Source organism: Lolium perenne, chromosome 5 (assembly GCF_019359855.2).
Source record: "Lolium perenne isolate Kyuss_39 chromosome 5, Kyuss_2.0, whole genome shotgun sequence".
Taxonomy (NCBI): domain Eukaryota; kingdom Viridiplantae; phylum Streptophyta; class Magnoliopsida; order Poales; family Poaceae; genus Lolium; species Lolium perenne.
In genome coordinates, this window is record NC_067248.2 from 189,138,705 (window position 1) to 189,147,245 (window position 8,541).

Genomic DNA, 8,541 nt, shown 5'->3' on the forward strand with positions numbered 1-8,541 from the left:
TTTCGTATTACTAATAGATCACCTCTTAGCTAACAAAAGACAAATGTCTTTTTCTGTTTTTGTCCCATCCAAGATCTTCGCGGGTGACTACGTTGAGATAGCACCATTGTACATTTTCTAATAGTGTTCTTCGTTTATGTCGGTATTCACACACTTAACTCCATCTCTTCAGGTGTGAACGAGGTTTTAGACATGTCCATATTTTAGGCTTCAGAACAGAGGGAAAGCTACTATAGGAGTAGATGAATCACCCAATGCAATAAGAAATTAATAGGAAACGATATTTTTCACATCTCTAGAATTATGTGAGGATTAAATTTTAATAAATAAAATTACAACAACAACAAAGCCTTTATTTCCAAACAAGTTGGGGCAGGCTAGAGGTGAAACCCATAAGATCTCGTAACCAACTCATGGTTCTGGCACATGGATAGCAAGCTTCCACATGGCTCTTTCCATGACTAGTTCTTTGGTGATACTCCAGTCCTCCAGATCTCTCTTTACGGACTTCTCCCATGTCAAGTGTGGTCTACCCCGTCCTCTCTTGACATTATCAGCACGCTTTAGCCATCCACTATGCACTGGAGCTTCTGGAGGCCTGAGCTGAATATGCCCAAACCATCTTAGACGATGTTGGACAAGCTTCTCTGCAATCGGTGCTACCCCAACTCTATCTCGTATATCATCATTCCGTACCCGCTCCTTCCTCGTGTGGCCATACATCCATCTCAACATGCGCATCTCCGCCACACCCAACTGTTGAACATGCCGCCTTTTAGTCGGCCAACACTCAGCGCCATACAACCTTGCGGGTCGAACCGTCATCCTATAGAACTTGCCTTTTAGCTTTTGTGGCACTCTCTTATCACAAAGAATGCCAGAAGCTTGGCGCCACTTCATCCATCCGGCTTTGATCCGGTGATTCACATCTTCATCAATATCTCCATCCTTGTGCAGGATTGACCCCAAGTATCGAAAGGTGTCCTTCTGAGGCACCACCTGCCCATCCTGGCTAACATCCTCCTCCTCGTGCCTAGTAGTATTCAAACCGCACATCATGTACTCAGTTTTAATTCTACTAAGTCCAAAACCTTTCAATTCCAGGGTTTGTATCCAAAGTTCTAACTTGCTATTGACCCCCGTTCGACTATCATCGATTAGGACCACATAATCTACAAAGAGCATACTCCATGTGGTATCTCCTTGTATATCCCTTGTGACCTCATCCATCACCAAATCAAATAGATAAGGGCTCAAAGATGACCCCTGGTGTAGTCCCATTTTAATCGGGAAGTCATCGATATCGCCATGTCTTGTTCGAACACTTGTCACAACATTATCGTACATGTCCTTGATGAGGGTAGTGTACTTTGATGGGACTTTCTGTTTCTCCAAGGCCCACCACATGAAGTGTCGCGGTATCTTATCGTAGGACTTCTTCAAGTCAATGAACACCATATGTAGGTCCTTCTTTTGCTCCTTGTATCTCTCCATCAGTTGTCGTACCAAGAAAATGGCTTCCATGGTCGACCTCCCAGGCATGAAACCAAACTGATTTTTGGTCACACTTTTCATTCGTCTTAAAAGGTGCTCAATGACTCTCTCTCCCATAGCTTCATTGTATGGCTCATAAGCTTAATTCCACGATAGTTAGTACAACTCTGAAAATCCCCTTTGTTCTTGAAGACTAGTACTAATATATTGCATCTCCATTCTTCTGGCATCTAGTTTGCCCGAAAAATGGAGTTGAAGAGCTTAGTTAGCCATACTATCGCTATGTCTCAGAGGCCTCTCCACACCTCAATGGGGATAACATCAGGGCCCATTTCCTTGCCTCCGTTCATCCTTCTCAATGCCTCCTTGACCTCAGACTCATGGATTCGTCGCACAAAACGCCTACTGGTATCATCAAAGGAGTTGTCTAGTTCAATGGTAGAGCTCTCAGTCTCCCCATTGAACAGCCCTGCGAAGTACTCGCACCATCTAAGTTTAATATCCTTGTCCTTCACTAGGAGTTGGTCTACTCCGTCCTTGATGCATTTGACTTGGTCAACATCCCTCGTCTTCCTCTCTCGGATCTTGGCCATCCTATAGATGTCCTTTTCGCCTTCCTTCGTGCCTAACCGCTGGTAGAGGTCCTCATACGCCTGACCCCTTGCTTCACTCACAGCTCGCTTTGCGGCCTTCTTTGCCACCTTGGAATTCTCCATGTTGTCTGCACTCCTATCTAGGCACACGCGTCTGAAACAATCTTTCATCTCCTTAAATAGCCTTCTGGATATCAGTGTTCCACCACCAGGTATCCCTAACTTCGCTTCTACTTCCCCTGGACACTCCAAACTCCTCTGAGGCCACCTTACAAATACAGGTCGCCATCTTCAATTGTCCGCATCACCTCCTTCCTCCCAAGGGCCCTCCTTAATGACCCTCTCTGTAAACGTATGAACTACCTCCCCCTTGAGATTCCACCACTTTGTTCTAGCGACTTTTGCACACTTATCCCGCTGGAAACGAAGTCGAAAGCGGAAGTCCGCCACCACAAGCTTATGCTGATGGACAACACTCTCTCAAGGTGTCACCTTACAATCTAGGCACGCACTCCTGTCTTCTCTCCTTGAGATGATGAAGTCAATCTTGCTGTTGTGGTGGCCACTACAAAAAGTCACTAGATGTGATTCTCTCTTTTTAAAGAGGGTGTTAGCTACAATCATGTCGTACGCTAAAGCAAAGCTTAGGACATCTTCCCCTTCTTGATTCCTGATGCCATAGCCAAAGCCCCAGTGCACCGCTTCAAAACCTATGTTAGATGTACCCACGTGGCCATTAAGGTCTCCTCCTATGAAGAGATACCCCTGACCAAATCGTCTAGGCCTTCCCGGAACTCTCTCTTGGTGTTCTCATTGTGGCCTATTTGCGGGACATAAGCGCTAATAACATTGAGAACAAAGTCCCCAACTACCAGCTTGACCAGGATAATCCAGTCCCCACATCTCTTGATGTCTACCACTCAGATTTGAGGCTCTTCTTGATCAAGATGCCTACTCCATTTCTGTTTGGAGTCGTTCCCGTATATCATAGCTTGAAGCTGGTATCCTCTACTTCCTTCGCCTTATGTCCCCTCGACGCAAAGGATATCAACGCCTCTCCTCACCGCTGTATCAACTAGCTCCCGAAACTTACATATCAAGGATCCTACGTTCCAGTTACATAAGCAAAACCTCCTAGGCTCGACTAGCTTTCTTACCCTTCGCACTCGTCGAGTCAAATGCGAAGACCCTTGCTCATTTTCCACTACACCCGGGCACCGATGTAGCGCGCCACTAAGGATGCGACGACCCGATCCTTGCTCACTTGCCACCGTATCCAGATCAAGATACGGCGCGCCACCTAGGGCTGACAACCCGGCCCTTTCCCATTTGACACCACACACGGGTTCCGATATGGTGCGTCGCTAACAAGGTTACGCCCCAACGAAAATCTTTTGGGTTTCATCTCCATAAGAGTGGCTGGGTTGTTTAGTTGGCTCGCCAAGCCTATCACAACTCTCCTCCTTTACCCGGGCTTGGGACCGGCTATGTTGCGACAACATAGGCGGAGTTAAATTTTAATAAATAAAATTATGAATAAAAAATTATATCTATCTGAGCGAGAAAAATGTATTCTATTTTTACTTTTCAAGATACCATCTCTTAGTTACGAGAGGATATCTAGTGCTACATAGCACTTGCATAATACTGATTCCAGGTGAATCTGTGCCCCATCCAAACTACTCCAACGAACAGGATTGAACATGGCTCAGGATTCTTCCCGCACATGGTATTTTTCCATGTGAGACCCTGTAGGTTTCCGAATTGTCGTAAAAGATCCAGTTCATCCCCAACTCGGTTCTAGTTCAGTGGAGATGCATCTCTTGCTCGAAATCGTTGCTGCAAGCATGGATCTAGCACAAGTCGCTGCCTTTGAGGAGATCCACCAGTTGTAGTTATTGTCGCTGCATCTTTGGATTCAATTTTTTTTTTGCATCTGAGCTCCACATGGTGCATCTTATGGTCACACGGGAAGATAGCATCAAAAATTGATGCAGAAGCAATGTTACGCAGACCCGAAAATAGCAACAAAAAATGGAAATATTTTAGCAGCGGCGCGTAAAACACTACGGGAAAAAAAGCACTGCTGTGCGGCGCGTCTTTGCCATGCGTCTGCGCACGACAAAGAAGTCTTTGCCGTGCGATGACACGAAACTGCGCGGCAAAAAATAGCCGCATGACAAAGAATGAAGGAAAACGCGCAAAAACCTCTAGACGACAAAGACCCCTCAGGACGCAGGGTAAAGAAAATATAGACGGTAAAGCCGTATCAAGACGCACGACAAACACTAGTAGAAAATCTCTCATGCGTACCGGTTCCAGAGGGGCATTCGTACCGGTTTTGCAACCGGTACAAATTATTCGGCACTAAAGGCCCCCTTTCGTGCGGTTGCTTACGAACCGGTATAAAACGGGCCTCCACGTGGGCCACCAGGAGAGCTCAGGGCTAAGGATCTTTGGTACCGGTTGGTAATACGAACCGGTACCAAAGGTTCCCCCCGCGGCAGGGAATTTGCCCAAATCTCTGCCGCGGCAGAGAATTGGCTTTTTAGGGTTTTGGAGAGGTTTAGGGATATCGGTTTGATTCATATCGCGTCGATGCACCAGAAACGCGTTTGGGTTTAGGTAGTACATGAAGATCAAGATGATGCATAGCAAGTTGGTGCATATAATATAACACACATGTTATTGCATGAGATCGCAAATTAAGTAGCACTATGCATGAAGATCGATCTTCATGCATAGTGGTGCTCTCCGAGGCGTACTCTATATATGTCTATTACATGTAGCATAGTGGTACTCTTCGAGTCAACTATATATGTAACATGTACATCTTCATTCATAGTGGTGCTCTGCGAGTTGTGGTATGACGTCCCGAAGGAAAAATCCCGCCAATTCCTCGCCTATTGCTATGAAGCGGTCATCGATTGAGAGCTTGTTCCGCTTTCTTGCCAACTATAAAAGAATAAGATACAAATGAATACATGAAACAACTATTACTGAAACTCAGCACAACTTATGATAACAAAACAAATTTGTGAAGATTGTTTTTGTACCTCTTTATTTCTTTCATTATTCGTTCTCTCGTTGACAATTCTGCGGATGTACTCGCAAACGAAGAATCCACAGAGATCGGTCCCCGGAGGTTGTTGCGGGCATTTCTTTACAAGAATATAATTCAATCAAACAATAGTCAAGTATGATAATTAAAAGGTGTGTGGACCTAGGTAGTACTACTTACTTTCGCACGCCATCGCAGCTTCGGTGTCCATTCACGGGACGTATCTTCCTTGATGAAAGTTTGCCATACGCTGCTCGACAAAAGAAAATGCATAAAAGAGTCATACGCTGCTCGACAAAATTAACGAAACAAACCGATAAGAATTAAAATTACCTTCTGAGCATTAAAAAACAAGACAAGTATAGATCCTTTTTTTTGCTTAGTGAGTCCAAGACTTCAACTTCTCCGATTTCCAAATTGATGACGAGAAGAATAAAGTGAAACCTACGCACGTTTCAATATGTAGTGTCATATATATAAGTCATTAGTTAAAATTTTGACATACGGTGAGCAAAATATAATGTGTTATAAGACAGTAAGACTCACTCGAAGTTGTAAGGCCAAAGTATTAGCTTTTTGTCACGTTGTCGCTTCAAAAACCTTAGCAAAGTCTGCGGTGTATCCTTGTTATAGAGGGGATTCTCTATGGTTTTGACATGCATTGTGTTCGGGTCAATGAACCCAATGTCTGTGATATCGTCCCTTTTGCATTCGAGCATCTTCGATCTGCATAATATAGCGCACAAAAGATTATAATCTGCAGGACAATGAACGACTTCTCAAATTAAATAAATAAATCACTTACGAGACAATAGCAACCGATGATTGATTTGTCGAGGGCCCGGAGATTGTATAACTGAAAGAGTTCGGCGAAGTCAACGTTCACACAGTACTCCTGGAAGTAGTGCTCTTCCCTAACTCGCACCATGATAGTCTCGATCCCTTCCTTTGAGGCCTTAAGGTACCACGAATGCAAGTTACGCATACATGTTGGTACCTTCCTGAGATTCTCGACCAAATCTTTCCCTTGAACAAACTGATATGCTGGTTCAGCTAAGGCGTAATCAGTTGCGTCTTGTCGAGAACTTTGAACGGTCTTCCCGTCAAACACCTTGAGAGGGGCGACCGATTGAACGGGTTGTTGTCCGAGCTGGTAGACACTGTGTATCCCTTTTATCTCCACGATACCCGATTGAACGGGTTTTGTAGCCTCGATCATCTTGTCATACGACCTTTTCAATAGAACGCGCATAGTCGGATGGCGGCGATGGTACGGGGTCATATAGATTGTCAACGGTACGCACAACTTTCTCCCGATCTAGTGTCTTCTCGAAAGGTATCTCTGGCACTTTCGGTTGCAAAATTTCGTCACCGCGGCCCGAACGGCCTCCGCGTTTTCCTCTGGAGTTTTTTCCCAAGGTAACTTCTCAGGAGGCGGCAGTTGTTTCTCCTTTCTAGCTTTCTTCCTAGGCGGCGTACCGTTCCGCTTAACGGACGCTGTCTTACGCGGAGGATCTCGAGATGGTGGACTCACGCTGGGGTCCCTCTCAGGTAGGTGTGGACTTGGCTGCTCACCAGGACTGCCACCAGGAGGAGTCGATGGCATTTGCTGCTCATGTGTAGGAGTCGGTGGCCTTTGCAAAAGGACGCCGTACTTCTTAGGCCATAGGGCCACACCGTGCTTGACATCGGCCCGGGTCCTCTCATCTTCACCTCTAGGAATATCAAGCTCCACTTTTTCAAAACCCGAAACAACTTCATCCACCCCGACACGAACACAACCAGGTGGAATGGGCATATGATGGTGCATTGCTCCATCTTCACTTGGGTACACATAGCCGACCGCCACCTTAACAGACGCGGTCCTGATTAACATATGTAGCTCGCAATCTGTCTTCTCCGTGACATAATCCACGGGGTAGCTTCCTCCACATCCGTCAAGATGCGAGGAACCGACACTGCTTCTTCGCTGAGATGGGGCAGCATCGGCTTGTGGATCCTGTAGAAACACCGGCTGATCAGGTGCCCTCTGATTTCTCTCAAGAGCCTCCACCCTAGATAACAACTCCGTTACAATGTCGGCGTCCTTCTTCTTCTTTCGCGAACGGCTTCTATAAGTGTCAGCGCTGTCCGGCCACGCTTCCTTCATGGTGAGACACAGGCGAGCTCGTACTCCGTCCAACATGTTCGGGGTTCCCCAGCGAGTGTCAGCTCGTCATTCTCTCGATCGGGAATGTACTCTCCCTTTCGACCTTTTCAATTGCATCTACAAGCTTCGGTACAATTGCCTCAATTTTTTCCTTCCATTTTCCCTTCGCAACGATCAACCCTGTCTTTGGGTCCAACCCTGCCCCATGAGCGAACAACCAGAACTTGGACCGTTCGGGCCAGTCCCATGTCTGTGGAGTGATTCCATGATCCATCAGTTTATTCTCAAACGCTGTCCACTTCGGAATGGCACTCTTGTAGCCACCTGACCCCAAATGATGCGGAAGTTTCTTCTTTGCAGCATTTTCGGTATTTTTCTTCGATCGGGACACAAAAGTAGACGATTTCTTATACTCCTTAAATGCGGCCCAGTGATCTTTTAGCTTCACTAGATTATCATCGAATACTGGATCTTCATTCTTATATTTGTCCCATAAATTTTTCTTGAAGCTCTGGAATTGTATGGCCATCTTCTTCCATGTCCATTCCTTGACTTTATTCTTCTGGCCTTCCGTCATGTCTTCCGGTAGGCTGAACTTTGTCATGAGCGTGTCCCAAAGAAATTTTTTCATCGCGTCGTTGACATAACTAGCACCACTCTCCGGGTTCTTCGGCTTATGCCACTCTTGAATGCTGATCGGTACATGGTCCCTAACAATAACTCCGGATTGACTTGTAAATTTGCGGCAAAACTCCTTGGGCTCCACTGGTTCACCATTATCCTTGAATGCCGTGAGGGCTAACCTGCCCTCGCACTTTAGCACCCGCGTCGGGCCTCGTTTTGATCTAACAGACTTGCTCGATGATCCAGAAGGCTAAAAGAAAAAATTATTCATTAATAAGTGCAATACAAATAAATGAATGCATCTAGGGATGAACATATAGACTAATTGATACATAGATATACACCTCGCCGGAGTTTGTGATGGACACTTCGTTGTCTCTTCTAACTTGTTCAGACTCAAGTCCCTCGCCAAAATCATTCAGAAAGTCTTGGAAATCGTTGTCATCTCCATCGTCGGGTTCCGGACCACGGGCACTCTCATAGATCAATTGCTGCACCGCTTCTTCCCCCTCCTCATCTCGGACGAAGGTGCCGTCCTCCATACCTCAATATCACTGCAAAATTAAGAAAGCAATTGTATTTCATTCATCATGTCATGATCATATAACAGATTGCTAGAT

General features: G+C 45.7%; 1 pseudogene; it reads right to left on the reverse strand.

The window, feature by feature from the left end:
• Nucleotides 1–411: 411 nt before the first annotated feature.
• Nucleotides 412–1,724, reverse strand: LOC139831701 (uncharacterized; annotated as a pseudogene).
• Nucleotides 1,725–8,541: the final 6,817 nt, after the last annotated feature.